The following is a 17,133-nucleotide window of genomic DNA, read 5'->3' as shown; positions in this document are numbered from 1 at the left end:
TGCAGCACGGTGGCACAGTTGGTAGAGAGGCTGCCTCTCAGCAAGCAAAGTCACCCCGGCTCAAATCCCAGCCAGGGGCCTTTCTGGGTGGAGTTTGCATGTTCTCTCCGTGCATGCGTGGGTTTTCTCCGGGTACTCCGGTTTCCTCCCACAGACCAAAAACATGCATGTTAGGCTGATTGGTAACTAAATTGTCCCTAGGTGTGAATGAGAGAGTGAATGGTTGTTTGTCTCATTTGTCTCTTTGTGTCTCTGTGATGGACTGGAGACCTGTCCAGGGTGTCTCCTGCCTCTCACACAGTGATGGGCACCAGTGACCCCCCACAACCCAAAAAGGAAGAAGCGGGTAAAGATGATGGATGGATGGCAATAAAATAAACAAAAGCAGTTCTTCTCCGAAAGACGTTTTTACAGTTGGTACTGAATATTTAACACAACGGTTGTGAACGGAAACAAAACAGAACTTTGTAGTACAAACTGTTTTGTTTCCCACATGCATGGTAATATCACATTCATTAGGAGGACTATGTGGGCCATGATGAGGAGCGTACGGGGAGCGAGAACTGAAGCCTTGTTACTTCCACAGAAGTGTTTGCACCTGCTGGTGGGAGGCTGAAGAGAGCCCCTGCATGCATGGATAGAACTACAACAGTCGGTGTCTGTGTGTATGTTTGCACTCACGTGTTTACACCTGCAGTCACATCACCCCAGCTGCTCCCACACGGAGCCAGGAGCTATTCTGATCAGCAGGATAATAGTGGCATCAGCTCGTGGTTTTATAAGAGCGGAGAGGAGAAGCTGCATTCGGACCGACAGATGCAAACCTGTGCAGTGTTTGGTGGGGATTTACTCAGAAGGGCCCTGACAGATTGGGATGTGGGCGTTGTGTCTCCTGTGCCACATCTCGCGCTCGTACTGCATGAAGAATTCGGAACAAAGATGTCAACGTTACGAACAATGTGAGAGAAAATCTGAAATGAGAACAGTTAATTGGATGTACGAGAAAAGAGCACTGATAAAAGCGCAAAGACTTCAATGACTGTTGTTTCATTGTTACGGAGTAAAGAAGAGGCTTGAACATGCATTCGACAGTCCAGGAGGAGAACTTGTGAAAATAATTGGTTTTATTTCTGTAAATGTTAATAGGGAAATGATTGTAGTTTACTCTCCAGGTGTAACTTTGGTAACGTTTTTCTCAACAAGATTCATTTCAATCAACAGTTTCACATCCATACATTGGGAACTACATTTTTTAAATTAATTTTTAAAGTAAATCTAGGCAGCCTTACTGGTGCTGTCCACAATTCTCTGTCAAATCTGCCATTTGTAGGATTGAAAGCTAATGGATTTTTTTTTTCATTGTTCCTTTTAGTTTGGCTAATTTAAATTAAATGACTTAAAAGTTACCATGCCACATGGCAAAGGTGAAGTTAATGACTCAACAGACAAGATAAAAGTCACAAAATGACTTTTTTGTGCAGTTTATGTACAGCAAAGAGAGTAACAATAAAAAACTAGTGAATAAATGTAAATGAGAGGATATGTGTGTTATTTGTCTGTCCTGCCCTCCTCAGTGGTTTCCCCATGTGATCAGCCCCAGCTCCTGCCACTCCCACCTGTGCCTCATTGTCAATTCCCCAGGTGTCCGTCATTATCTGTTGTTAGTGTTGTATATATAGTCAGCGTCTCTGTGTCCCCCCTTGTTCACGCATTGTCATGTAAGGTGTCTGGTTCGGCCTCCTCGCTCCCCAATAAATACTGTATGTCAGTTTTGCTGCCATGTCAGCTTTTTGTTTTAACTTAAATACTATGTCTTCATTTACTCCGAGTTCCCTGTGTCTGCCTGCACCTTGGGTTCTATCCACCATCAGATCTCGACAGTATACACCAAAAAAAATCACATTTGATTTTAGAATTATTTTATTATTGTTTTATAGCTTCCTCCTATCATCTATCAATATCTATCTAATCAATCTATCAAACTATTATCACCTCCTTCTTTTACATTTTATACTTTTGTTGGTTGTAACCAGGACCTTGTGTGGTGGAAAGACAACAAAAGAAACTCTGACTCAATTATTATCCAACTTTTATATAATAGGTGTCCAATACTGGTCCTCAAGAGCAACTATCCTGCGTACTTTACTTGTTTCTTTGTTAAAAACACATATTATTCAATAATTAAATGACCTCTTTGTGTGTTCTAAAAAAGCCTGTTAATCGCCCATAGATTAAAATCAGGTGGGATGGAGCAGAGGAACAGCTAAAGCAGGGGTGTCAAACCTACTTACAAAAGGGGGCCAAAATTAAAACCTTTTTCAAACTAAGGGACAGTTTCAGAATCTACATTAACTCAAGTTAGATACCTGACATCTTGCAGGTTCCTCAACAAGACTTTGGTCTCATTTGATGTTCTCTGTTGCACTTTTGACATCATAATCAAAGATTACTGAAAAAAATTGAAGTGATTAAAGTATTTTACATTTAAAATAACATCTTGGGGGCCAGATACGATGTCAACGAGGGCCACATTTGGCCCCCCGGGCCTTGCGTTTGACACGTATTATCTAAAGCCTGCAGGATGGTAGCCCACGAGGACCAAAATTGAACACCACTATGTTGTTTTGAGTGACATGACTTCATCTCAAGACCACAAACTGAATGTTGAGCAGGTTTAATGCGTCACAGTGTTGCGGTTAGAAAATTTAATATGCAAACGCAAAAACTCAACATGAGGAGACTTAGCTTTTATAAAGAAAAAAGACCATAAAGCTTACGAGGCAGGAAAAACAACTTGTAACCTAAAACCAACGGAGACCGCAAGACAATTGTACAGAACCCCAAGGATTTGCAACATGCATCAGGGAACAAAGAGCAGAATCTGACAGTGAGAGCAAGTGAGCTGAAAGTATATGCAGGCTGATTAGTAAATGAGGGTCAGGTGAATTATGAGGAGCTGAGGGTGGAACTGACTGAGACAAAATAATGGTAAACGACAGAAAGCTAACAGAAAGCGTACTGAACACAAGGAAATATCCCAACACAAACACAAAGAAGATCATTACTTACTTAACATGAACCAAACCCAAACTTTAAGATCATGACAGCATGTTAATGTGAGTTAAAGTAAATGTGTATTTATACTGTACCTTTAGGGTTTACACACACACACAAAGAATATAAACTGTCTGAAGAAAATCCAACAAAGTTCAGTCAGGTCATCTGGACGGTTTCTTTATTTGCGATGAGACGTTTCGTCCTTCATCCATAGGACTTCCTCAATCTGAGAAGCCACCAAACAAAACTGATTTCCACAAACAACATACTCCATAGTGGGGAAAAAACAGTTTCCTGGAGCTTAGATGGCCTCCGGGGCCTGCTCTCACCCCCATCAACTTCTTTGAGACAGTCATGCCAAAGTGGTTCAAAACACCAAAGTTCATTCTCAATAATCCAGGTATAAAATCCAACAATGTTCAGTCAGGTCATCTGGACGGTTTCTTTTTTTTTTTTTTCTTTTTGTGCTGAGACATTTCATACTTCATCCAAAGGACTTCCTCAATCTGAGATGCCATCATTGTGAGAATCAGTTTTGTTTTGGTGACAAAATGTTTCAGCACAAAAAAAAATAAATAAAGAAACCATCCAGCTGACCTGACTGAACATTGTTGGATTATACCTGGATTATTGATCATAAATTTAGGTGTTTGAAGAAAAGGCTTAAAATCTGCACTTCCCAACTTTTATTTCCAACTTGAAGTCGCACATAAATCACATGAAGATTTATTACTTCGAGTTTTGTCATTTTAATAATGTAAGAAAAGAAGAATGAATAGAATTTAAATAGAAACAAGCCTGACAAAAGTTCAAAGTGTTTAAAAGAATCACTCTGATTATAAAAGGCATAATTTGGCAGCTAAAACAACACTACAGAGCACAGTGAAAAGTGAAAAAAAAGACAAGCTAAAGAGCAGAAAAAAACCTGACTTTTACTCACTGATAAGAGCCTGTTGTTGGACCAGTAAATATTTAGCTTGCCTATTCATTTTTTGTGTCACATTTACACCACACACACTGTAAATGTAAAACATCTGATCACAAATAGTTGCTGATCACTGGGAAACAATATAAAAACTGAAGAAAGTTTTGCTCATTCGAGGTCCATAATTTCTCCATTTTATTTAATCAACTTTTCAGCCCCCAGGCCTTCTTCAGCTTTCAAGATTGACAGTTCAAGAAGCAAACTATTGATTAAATAAAATGAAATGCACACAGAGCTAGAATGCGCAGCAATTTCTTTTTTTTTTTCTTTTTGAGTGTCTTACATTGCTCCAAACTGTATTCCATCCATCCATCCAATTTCTTCCGCTTATCCAGGGTTGGGTCACGGGGGTAGCAGCTTAAGTAGGGAGGCCCAGACTTCCCTCTCCCCAGCCACATGGGCCAGCTCCTCCGAGGGAATCCCAAGGCGTTCCCAGGCCAGCCGAGAAACATAGTCCCTCCAGTGTGTCCTGGGTCTTCCTCTGGGTCTCCTCCCAGTGGGACGTGTCCAGAACACCTCACCAGGGAGGCATCCAGGAATCATCCTAACCAGATGTCCGAGCCACCTCAACTGGCTCCTCTCGACATGGAGAAGCAGCGGCTCTACTCTGAGTCCCTCCTGGATGACCGAGCTTCTCACCCTATCTCTAAGAGAGACTCCAGACACCCTGCGGAGAAAACTCATTTTGGCCACTTGTATAAAAGATCTTGTTCTTTCGGTCACAACTCAAAGTTCATCACCATAGATGAGGGCAGGAACGTAAGTCGACCATTAAATTGAGAGCTTCGCCTTTTGACTCAGCTCTCGCCTCACCACGACAGGCCAGTACAGCACTAGCTTCACTGCAGACCGCGCACCTATCCGCCTTATCCCACTCCATTTTTCCTTCATTCATGAACAAGACATCGAGATACTTAAACTCCTCCACTTGGGGCAGGACCTCCTCCCCGCCCCGGAGAAGGCACTCTGCCCTTTTCCGGCTCAAGACCATGGCCTCGGATTTGGAGGAACTGATCCTCATCCCGACCATGTCACACTCGGCTGAACAGCTCCAGGAAAAGCTGTAGATCACAACCTGATGAAGCCAATAGGTTCACATCATCTGCAAAAAGCAGAGACGCAATGTCCAAATTGTATTGTCACATGAAGAAAAAAAAAAGAAAGTCCCTACATCTCACTGGAACATAATACTCTGGTCATAATTTGTTATGATCAATTCTAAAATATAGTGGCTATAAAAGGACTATTCCTGGAGAGTGACTCCAGTGCTACCCAACTAATACGAATGGTTAACCTCTCCATCCATCACTGAAAGGAGCTGCTGTGGCACGGAGAACCTGCTTCTTCCATTAGAGCCCTGACAGAGTCTAATTCCCGTCATTGCATTCTCTCTGTCTCTGGGTATCTCTGTATTCTCAAAAATGAAGTCTTCTGCATCCTCCTGCTCCTGTGAAGTGAGCAACTAAACACTTTCTTTAATAAGACTGCTTTTTTTATTACCTTCTCCATAATGCCTTTTTTTGTTTTCCCTTGATGCCTTCGTCTTTGAGGAACGATGGAAACTCACGCTGGTGATGGTGTGAATTAGCCGATGAACACAAAGGGATGGAAGACCAGCTCTTATTATGGCCTAAACACATGAGAACACTTCTGGGAATAAAGATGTGTAAATGAGCTTCATTCACGGCGCGCTGTCTTTTTCTGGGCTGTTGTTTGGCTCTTTTAAATAATTGACAAGGCTGTACTTGTGAAGACGGGGACAAATCTGCTGAGATAATGTTCCAGCCAGACAAATTTCAGAACCAAGCACCATCAATCCTCACTACATGGAATTGTTGCCTCCCTGGCAGTTCATAAATCTTACGCAACCTCAGTTCAGTGATAAAACAAGGCAGTATTCTGCCAGCACACTCTGTTTATTGTTGCACTGGAGAGCTGGCAGCAGATGACATCTCCTATATTTACCCTCTAGATTGAATTCTATTTCTAAAATACACTTTCGCATCAAGCAGGTCTCTGCATTGGGACTGGAGACATATTAGTACGATTGCTAAGGGCAAACTGTAGGCTGTTCCTGGCTATCTAGGGAATAGAGACACTTGTAGTTTAAGTAAGAGTTGGAGCTGTCAGAGGTGTACACATGGCTTCAACAGAGATCTTATAGTGAGGGTGCCGGGGCAGAGCCGTGGCAGTGTTCCCTGTCAGACTGTGGCATCTCCGTGTTCGTGAGCCTCTCGTGGGATTTAAGCAGTGAGTGATTGAGGTTTTGACTAGGAGCTGCATCTATGAGCCGCAGCATACATGCTAGTGACTATCTATTAGTTTGACGCTTTTTCTTTCTCTTCTTCCTCTCTCTTTTTTTCACTGCAGGCAAAGCAGGATCCTGCTTTCTCTTTCAAGGTCCCTTGCCAACCAAAGCAGTAGAGTTAAAACCTCATAAAAACGGATAAAAACAGCTCTAGGTTTTCCATTTTTTGCTTACTAATTTTCATTCATTCAACCTTTATTTAGACAGGTTAATCCCATTGAGCCTTGAGGACTCATTTACTCATTTACAAGAAAGACCTGATTTCAATAAAGAATGATGACAACAGTGGACAACAGCTACAATAGACAACTATAAAAAGGCATACAGATGTTTGTTTTTGTTGTTGTTGTTCTTGTTTTTTTAAGAAGAATGGAGGAAAAAATGTGCCAGTAATACTTCTCCAAATACTTCAGAATTTGAGCATAATGTGGCATTTTGTGGTGATCAGAAAATCAAAGGGTCTGTGTGCAGTGCTCCACAAAGAGAGGGGAAGATTTTAACCTGAGAAATACTGTTTGATTGAGACACAAAGAAAATCCAAAAGAATCAAAGTGATTGGAATTCAAAACAACCTGGTCTTGATTTCACTATAGTCCTCACAATGGTTTCCATTTCTCCATCCTAAAGCAGTCATCTCAATCCAACTTATTGCCAAAAAAAGAAAGACAAAAGGGTCCACATCATTAATTAAGAAAGCAAAAGTTGCAATGCAGCACGATATTGAAGTTTTTTTTTAGCACTGTCTCATAATCTACTTTATTTGAAAGCAGCAAGGGTTCTGTAGTTTTTCCTAGATTACTGAAATAATTAAAAGCTTATCTCTCCCATACAAAACAGCACCTTGCACCTCTATTGTGGGGTTGATGGCTAGAGTTTTTATGATGCAAGGTCCTAATAGCTTGAATGGCTTCCATGACTGACTGCCAAGGCTGAAGAACAGTGTTTGTTAGAAAAGAAAAACCCAATAACATGTCAAGGACTTTAATTTCATTCAGGGCAATGAAAAACATGAAAAGAAAGAGTGTGACAGGTTCATTCTGCTCTAGAAATAGATTTCAACTTGATGAAGGTGGCTGAAAACACAGCAAGACATTTTTTATGCTGATTGAGGCAGATATGAAAAAAAAAGAGAGTAAATTGAATTTGGTGCTTCCAGTAGTTTTTTATCTTCATTATACAGGCTATAACAGGGTCAAAACTTTGCCGTGCTAGTCTAAATGACTGAAGTAATTACCATTCTAAGACAACTGTCATGGATTTACATATAAAAAGATTTGTGATTGTTGGAGATCTTGGCTTATATTCTGTAATTACTGCAACTCTATTGTCTCTGGGTCCTGCCTTTTATTTATTCATTCCACTTTTCATCCATCTTTTGGAGTTTACGCAAAATGGTCTTGTCCTCTGCCAAAGATACATGGCAGGGTGTATTTCATATGGTCACTTTTCAAACAAAAAATATCCGGATATTTTAATGCTTTCAAGGAGTAATTAAATCTATCACCTTACTAATAAAATGTGGGGAAAAGTCTCAGTTTTGCTGGATTTGTTTGGGTATGTTTAGTGGCTCTGTAGATGCAATCCCACTTTATATACTGTAGTGTACACTCACATTGCAGGGGAGGATTATTTCTAGTGGATTGAAGCAACTACCAATGGTCTGACTCTTCCCTGGAAGTCATCCATACTCGTGACAATTGTCTGAACTCATATAGCATAACCCAGAACACAGTCAGGGTAGATATTAACAAGAATCAGGCACAGATGTGAGTGTGACAATAGCCTGTCTCATTAACACCAAGAATGACAAGGCCAGGTCCAGTGGAGGTGAGGAGTAGACAGTAAGTGGAGCAACAGAGGTAAGAACAGGGATCTGAGAAGTGGAAAGCTGATTGTTGTTCCTTTTCTTCATCTCATTCCCCACTTTAATTTGCTGCACGGTACTTTTTTATTGGGAAACCGCTTTAAACCTGCAAACCGGGAGACCTCCGGAGACTGAATGAGTCATTATTTTCATGTCAAAAGATCTTGAAGTAAATTAGCTCTGACTTTAATGCGGAAGGAGAGTGACAATTATCTGAGGCTAAATTAACCGCAAGAGTCAGGAGACATTTGTCCGGTGCCTGGCACTCGTGCACAATCCAAACCACAAATCTGTCTCTTTAAATTTGATAAAATATGAGCCTATGTGTAGCAGACATTTTGATACCCCCCCCCCCCCATTTTTTTGGCTTCTTCTTTATTTGGATGACATGCCGCTTCCCGTTCCCAATGCCAAAAGGGCAGATGCCCAGGTGCTGACGCGTCTGAACTGCTGTTCTCAACACACAAAGACAATGCCGCCTGGGAAGGAGAGCTCAAGAAAGTGGGAGACCTGTCACAGTAACAGGAGAGCACCTGGGATTACTGTCAAGAGTCTCCTGGACTGTCTCATCCCAACACCCCCATACTTTCCCCCATCCTGTCTCTTAAGATTAATTGTATTCTAGTTGACATTGACCTTTAAACTCCAATTAGCCACTTAATCACAAATTAATTATTAATATTTGAAAAACCAACAGGGCTTAGGTTGTTTGTCTCCTTCACCTCATTATCATCCACTAATGACCATCCTTGCATCTCATTCCCACAACAAAGGCAGAGAAAATGGCACTTGCACAAAAATCAGGCATTTTTTTGGTGTAAGCAAGAATTGACCATTTTTCTATGCACTTTTTTTGTATTTTTAACCTCTGACTTCTGATTCAAGTCCAAACGTCGGGTGGATTTAATCATTTTGATGTCTAATCAGACTGCATTAAAAAGACAATCCATCTCGTTCTGAACTTTGAGCCCTTGTGACCAGAATCATTGTGAAACATTTGAAGGACAGTGTGAAACATCTTCCAGAAGAAAAAAAAAGGATATTTGCAAAAATAGGACGAATCAATGCTGTATTCCCCCTCACTGCATTCACACACTTTACTAATAATTTGTCATCTTCTCTTAGCTGCAATGTGATCAAATAGTGCAGCAGTCTTCCATGGGAACACTCCTGAGTATTGGCCACTAAATGAATGACTTTTGGGTATCAAGAATCTCCTTCGGCTAAATCAGATATTTGGAATGCAGCAGAAGAACCTGGGGTGCACTGTCTGGCCGTCTAATAAAAGTGACTCAGCTTTCCAATGATTGGTAATGTTTCTCTGTCAATTATCTTAGACTTTGTGTTTTCCAGACTAGACCCACAGAATACCAAGCAGTCACTTAGTTCAGTTCACCACTCCCTCCACCCCCCGATTTTCTACTGCATAATAGTTTTAGAGAAAAATAAACAAAAATTTTTTTCTTCTAGTGTATTTTTTTCCCCACATCCATGCATCTATTTGAAGTTTTGATTACCATTTTCAAGAGGAGGGTAGAAGGTTTAAAATTCGCACTTCTTAAAACGTGTCAGACGGGCGTATAGAAATGTCGTCCTCCTCTCAGATTTACGTTCTATTTTTCAGGCAGCTTAGAAAGACTTAAAGGATCAGTTTGAGGCTTGTACTTTTGCTCCACTCTACGTTATCCTCCTCGCTTCTCTTCAAGCCTCACCCTCCTCCTATAATTCAGCCATCGGTCCACGCTTCCCTCTCACCTGCACGTGAGCCCAAGTTGCGCTGTAAGATACAACAATGCAGTGCTGACAAGGAATGATGGCACAAAGCCGACGCCCTGAGAGGATTGAGACGGTGATAAAATGAACAAGGAGTGTAGTCTTTTTTTGAACTGGTCTCCCTGGGCCTGGACAATGGCTGAAAGTTTGCAACAAGTGGTGACAGATGAGCCTGTGTTACTCTTGTGAAAATTGGTGTCAGCAATTTGAAGCTCTGATTTTGCTTGGGGTACTTTTTGTCGCCCTTCCTTAGGAGATGTCAAATCCATTTGCTTACAAAACTATTTTCTTTCAAAAGTTGTACGCTTTGCTTTGTACTCATATCAGTTGATGACTATGGGTCATAACTTGAGCATGTTGCTGTACTTATCTGTGGTAAGTGAAACTGGAGAGAGCAGAACATGAGCTGCTCTGATTTCACTGACACACGTTCACTGGGCACAAGCTGCAGAGGTGAGCGGAGCTGGGCCGCAGGTGTTTCTTTTGTTATGCTGAAATCATTTCGGGCAAACTCTTCAACCCTGGTGCAGAAAACAAGTGTCGCCTTATCTAACGTGCATTTTACAGCTGCCTTTCAAAATGTGTACTAATGTCTACATGTAATTACCGTATTTTCCTGCATATAAGTTGCAGTTTTTCGGCATAGATTTGTCAGACCTGCGACTTATACGCCAAAGCAAATTATATATATATTTTTTTATATTCATAACGCAATTTTTGACTGATGCTTTAAATTTTGAAGAACTGCAACAGAAAGTCCTCCTGTGCCTGCTCGCTTCACTCAGCTGGTGCAGGCGGAGGAATGCTGGAGAGCTAGTGGCTCTGGCCACGATGGATGGATGGATGTTTGGTGCCGTGCCACCCAGACAAAATGAAGCTGTTTTGACCATTAAATAAACACATAATAAATGTGATGGGTCAGCAGAGATGCATAATAAATGCAACTTATACACCGAAGCGACTTAAATATGTGTTTTCCTCTTCATGATGCTTTTTTTGACTGATGTGACTTATACTCCGGAGTGACTTATATGCCAGAAAATACGGTATCTTCCCATCATTGTGGCTGAAAGATTAAACAGCAGGCTGTGTTTGGATTGCTTCATTTCAGATAATAAGTTTATAATATGATTTTTTTTTAATGTGTACTAATTGCAAGTGCATGTAAGGCTTTTATGCCCTGTAGAGTAATCACAGGGTTGTTTGTTCTCTTTTAGCTAAGTACCATCAAAAATGCTCATCACATTAAATGCATTCAGTGAAAATGCATTTCCTAATTAATCTTATCTTTGCAGTCCGACATTCATAAAAAGAAAATAATACCATGTGCCCGTGTGTGCAGGTAAATGTCAAATTTGTGTGAGATCGTCAGTGCCCTACTTTATGTCAAGAACTTGAATTAACTATTTATGGAGTATCTAAAAAAGTTAAATCTGGTCCTCTGGACATTCAAAAAAAAAACAAAAGCTTTTTTTTTTGAATGTCTAGAGGACCAGATTGAACTTTTTTTAGAATTTTCTACCTGGGTTATTGAGCATGTATCAAGATATTTATAAAATAAATTTTAAAGTTTGAGGATTAGCACTGAAGTAATGTTTACAGTTGTACTGTTAAAATCGGCTTATTTTTGTTTATGTTTTAGCCTAAAAGCTAATTATGTATCTGCATGGTCTACATAAGCAAAAGCTTTTTGGGAGGCATGGCATTGATGATGGATGATCTTTATGATTCAAGAAGCCATTTTTCTTTTATTAATACAATACACTTTTTAAACTTGAAGAAATTGTGAACTTATTAAAAAGCTTATTTGGGGTCTTGCTATGTGGTAAAAATAAAACACATTTGTACTTGTTCTAAAAACATTATTTTCAACATTTCTATACTCCTTGGAAACATTCTAGCTGCTGAAGATTTGTGCTTTTATTTAAATTTTTAGGGACTAACAAACATCCAAATCTATCTTACAACCTACCGACAATATTTTTGCCTTTTTTTAAATGAAAATCCTCCTCATCTTCCATCAAAAGTAGAAGATAATCTGCTTGTCTGCAACAGCATTATAATGCATTAATGATGCAAGTGAATAAGATATGGAGGTTGCTTAATGTTGACTGAGATCCAAATCTTTTCAAATTGATTTTCATGCTCTTCTGAAATGAACAGAAACCTGCACTGGAGGGAGTAGGGAGATCGCCGGTGTCCAGGTCAGCAACGCTTTGCAAAATGTGTCAAAAAAGAAAAGAAAAACTGAAAATATTGAAATAATAAATGCACGAGGAGAGGGGATAGATGTGGATTCAAGTCTTTCTTTTCTCACATGAGTCAGCTACCTGTCTGTGCTGCTCATCGTGTATTTGTTATGTGCCTAAACAGAATAAAGCTTAAGATGAGCCTCTTCCAATAATCCTGAATAACATGTAGCAGTGATTACAGCATGCCACAGCATGGTAAATTTAGTGGACATCTTGTCCTTTCCATCTGAGAGCCGCTCTGACAGATCATCCCTCGTGTCTATGTGTGGATGACTGAGTTTGAGAAAAGAGAAATTGTGAAATCAAGAAAGAGAGACAGTCACAGAAGTGAAGACAGAAATGGAGTTGACATGCGTGCTTGCATGGCTAAATGAAATACATTTGTACCCAAATTCAGAATCATTTGGAAAAAGATGTACGTATCCGGACACGTTCATAGATTATACACTCTAAAAACTGCTGAGTTATTTTCATAACTCCACTTCTGGGTTGAGGCTGAAGGGTCATAGGTCGGTTTCATTTGATCACTTCACATCAATTCAGTTTTTTTATATTGCACCAAATGTGTGGAGAAAGTTTGACCCAGTGTTCAGGTCAGGGATTAGCCATGTTATTCTTCACAGTCTACCATTTTAAGACAGAAGTTGACCAAATCAACCTTTGTTACGATGTAAATTGAACAAAACAACTTGTGAGAAATGTTGAACCCGGTTGGCTTTGAACAGCGAAAAAGGTTAAATCATGTCGTCTGGACCAGTTTCTTTGAGTGAGAAACATTTTGTCTCCCATCCAGAAGACTTCATCAGTCTGTGACCAGCCAACCTGTCAACCTGTCCTCAGACTGTTTCTGTGAGTAGCAAGTTGGCCATCTGGCCTAAAACATTTGAATGTTGTACATAATGATTGATTATTTTGGATGAGTGTGCTCTGTTTGCATGTGTTAATAGCCTACTTCTGACGTCCCAACAGGAGGTTGTCTTGAAACACAGCAGTGAAGGCTACTTATGGGACAGATCTGGTTGGAAAGCTGCAGACTGACAAAGTCTTCCGGATGGGAGATGAAATGTTTCTCACTTAAAGGAACTAGTCCAGATGACACAATTTAACCTTTATTGTTGTTATCAACCTGGATGATTGCAATTGCAAACTTTTTTAATAGTTGGTTTTGGTTTTAACTGTAGTTTGCCTGAGTATTGATTTTCCTAAAATAACAAAATTGTTTGTTAGATAGTTCATCCTAATATCTGTTAGCAACAGCTATCTAGTACCAGCCTAACGGTGTTTTCACACCAGCCCTGTTTAGTCCGCTTTAATCAAATTCTAGTCCATTTGCCTAGAAAGTCCCATTCATTTGGGGAGGTGTGAATCAAACTCTGATGTGGACCCAAAAAGCAAACTCTGGTCCGCCTTAAAGACTATCGGTTCAATTGAAGTGAACTCTAGCGCAGCTTGAATGCATTGTAAATGCAAGCGGACTAGAGACTGCTCCAAAAGCAGGAAGTGGACTACAGCGCAGGGCATTCTGGGTAAATACAACCAAAACAAAGACGCGTTTCTACCACTAGCAAATTCTACCACCACAATGCTGAGTTGATTGTTGAAAAATGTTTGTGCCAACACATGTGCCACAGACAAAACAGAAATCCTAAAACCACTCAAATTTGACGCCACTTCATTTTTATTTCTATTTCCAGAAGAAGTAAGTTGCACTCAGTGTCTTCTTCAGAAGTTTTCGTGTCGTTTCCTTCAGTAGTTCTTGGTGCAGCACCACCACAGGCGAGGGAGGGAACAGGCTGAAAACACCCTCAGTTGAAATAAACCAATAAAGCTTTTGGGTTGTTCTTACTCTCTATTTCAACAAACAAGTTATTTTAACCCATATGTTTTGGGTAAACAAATTTAATGTCGTACACTGGGTTATTTGAGCCAATCATGCTACGTTAAAACTATCCAGCGTTGGATTGGTTTAAACCTGTCCCAGCCCTGGCTCATGAATATGATTGTTTTTAACCAAGCAGTTTTTAGTGTGCACGGGGAAAACAAATTGTTACAGCCACTATCATATTAGGCAAAATAATGTCTTTAAAATAGTTAACAGAATATCTATGTCTCCCCAAATAACTGTTATGCAACAGAGCCCAGGCTGGCTTGGGAAGTTCTGCAACATGATATCATCCTTGGATGTGTTTGTGAATGGTGGATATGTCAGAGTGGATGCAGTGCCTGATGCATCAGCCAGGCTCCTTATAAAATGTGTTATTTTAGATGCAAAAAAACCCAACAAATTCAATTCACCAGAGAACTTCTGCACTATTCCTGCCAAAGCTGACGCATCCCTGCTTCTCTATTGTAGACTCAGCCTGGTTGGCACACGGAGCGCTTTTGGCACACTGGTGAATTTTGCACTCTGAATTCCTTTTTATTGCTTTAGTTGTGTCTGTGCATCAATCGGACAAATGATAAAAAATAATAATAACATTAATAAATGGATATCATGATGTGGTAAAATAAATGCAATTAATGAAATAATGATGAAATCTTGGCCAGCACTCCACCTGTCTGTTCTCCATTCAACCTTCAACAGAAACCAAAAAACAAATTGTGGGGAATCATCTTATTTGGTGCAATTAATAGACTCAAAACAGACATTAAGTTTAGCCTTCTGTTCAACTCTAAAGAGAATCCACATTGTGAGTCATATGTTCTTCTTTCAATGAAAAACAATCCAAATGTGTAACTTCTGATAAAACAAACAAAACAAACAAACAAACAAACAAAAAAAATCACCAGAGTTTGTGTTGGCCTTTTTGTGAAGCTGTCAAGATGCAGTTTTACAGATTAAACCTTCCCTCCGAGTTGATATATTACTTTAAGCAGACATCACTATGGTATGTTTTATCTCAAACATTGGAACAGCAATAATCAATCTGATGAGAAAGCATGTTTCCCCCCTGCCCCCTGAAGGCACAAAGCAAAAACAAACACTCTATACAGACAATTTTCCTCTCCCAACAGAGAATAAACAAACACAAACACAATAAGTAGTTTTATGATAGATAAATCTCTATATATGTATAGCTTTATGGTGGTTTTACTACGCCGTTTGCAGCTATTATCCAATATAGATACCATAAAATAACTAAAGAGCAGCTTGGATCTGTTTCAGGACAAAGTGATGAGCACATAAAACCAAGCAAGTGGAGACCGGTGGATCTTCACATCCCTGAGGGGTATCAAGGAGACAGTAAAATGAAAAACAGTTTAATTGCACTTTTATTTCAACCCCTCAATAATAGCACAGTGGGTGTGTAATTCATTCTCACCAGAGGTTTCTTCAGTGGGTATAGTTATGCAGCTCCTATGGCTAATTAAAACCAATTATAGAGGAACAAAAAACAGAAATCCATCAAGTAAGAGTTTTGATATTAAAAGTTCTGGGAGCTCTTTTTCTTAATGGTCTCACTAGCAGAGAAACAAAAAGAGGAAAACTCACGTGCTGCAGGTATCCACATCACATTTAAATGTGCGGCCAAATACAGCAGTTAATCCCGCTCCAGCAGAAATTATGACCTGTGCATAACTCATAAACTGCAGTGCGGCATCAGCTGTATTAATATCACAGTCGTCCCCATGTTTCCTCACACGGATGAATATTTAATTCCCACAGACCTTCAGATCCTGCTGTGCAAATGAAAGATGCGCCTCGAATGGCGCATCGTCTGTAATCTAGCACATCTGCAGAGCAGCTTAATGAGTGTGTCATGTTTAAACATCTGTTTGCAACAGAGAGAGGTTGTGGATCCGTTACAGCGCCGCAAAAATCCCGCAGACACCAAACTGAAACTTGAGACTTACCCTTTTTGAACATTTTGGAGATCTAGCTCGTCCCGTGTGTCCAGCACGAATCTATTTTTATATTCCAGCCTCGAAACTTCACTTCTCGAGTTGATCCGGAGCTTCGATCAGCTGTCACTCCTCTGGATGCTCCGTGCGCCGCAGACTCATGAGCTGTGGTGGTGGCACCAACAGACAGACACGATCTGTTCTCACACAAGTCCGACAGAGTGGAAGCTTAGAAATTAGAATCAACTCGGTGTGTGAAACTGGAGTTCTGACACGAGCCTCTCAGTCCAAAAGATTAGCTCCAGGGAGTGCGTAAAGGCGCGGCAGTCCGCCACAGCCCCTCCAAAGAAGTAAACGAGCTGTTCAGATCAGTTCTGCTGGCAGGTCGACGGTGAGCACAAACAGACCACCCCAAAAAAACTCAAGTGATCACTCACATTTCTTACTCTATGCTTCAAAGGTGTTCAGTCACATGATGCGCCTTCACATGCCTAATAAGTTATTTGGATTCCCATTCCGCCGGTGATGTTTAGACGCAGGCTCCTTAAATCATCCCCAGACTTTGATGCAGGCGGTTTCTTTCAGATCCTACCATCTTTCCCCCCCCCAGCTCGTAGTTCTTACATTTCTGAGACCTTGTCAAGGAACAGTCCTCCTATTCCAGCCATGGATCAGCTCGATGTGCGCTCAGGGTGGAAGGAAAGCGTGATGCAGCCGCGCGCTCCTCCATCCCTGTCCGCGCCTCTGTCTGTGCGCGCAGCTGGAGACACCCGGGCTCTTCACAGCAGATAGGATGAGACATGCATTTTGAAAAACAGACGGATATAGATGTTTTTAATTTGATTTTTTTCGTTATGATTTTTTTTTAACATAACCAGATTCTAATAGTGACTTCATTTTTCTTGTAGCCTACATAAATACATTTGTTTTAATTTCAGGAAAGAAATAACTTGAAATCGTTTTCTAAGCTGAAGTGCATTTTTAGGTTTTCTTCTGTAAATAAAAGATAGATAGATAGATAGATAGATAGATAGATAGATAGATAGATAGA

This window comes from Nematolebias whitei, chromosome 6 (assembly GCF_014905685.2).
Source record: "Nematolebias whitei isolate Nwh7 chromosome 6, NemWhi1, whole genome shotgun sequence".
Classification (NCBI taxonomy): Eukaryota; Metazoa; Chordata; class Actinopteri; order Cyprinodontiformes; family Rivulidae; genus Nematolebias; species Nematolebias whitei.
The sequence above is the reverse complement of the archived record's forward strand: the minus strand, read 5'-3'. Positions refer to the sequence as shown.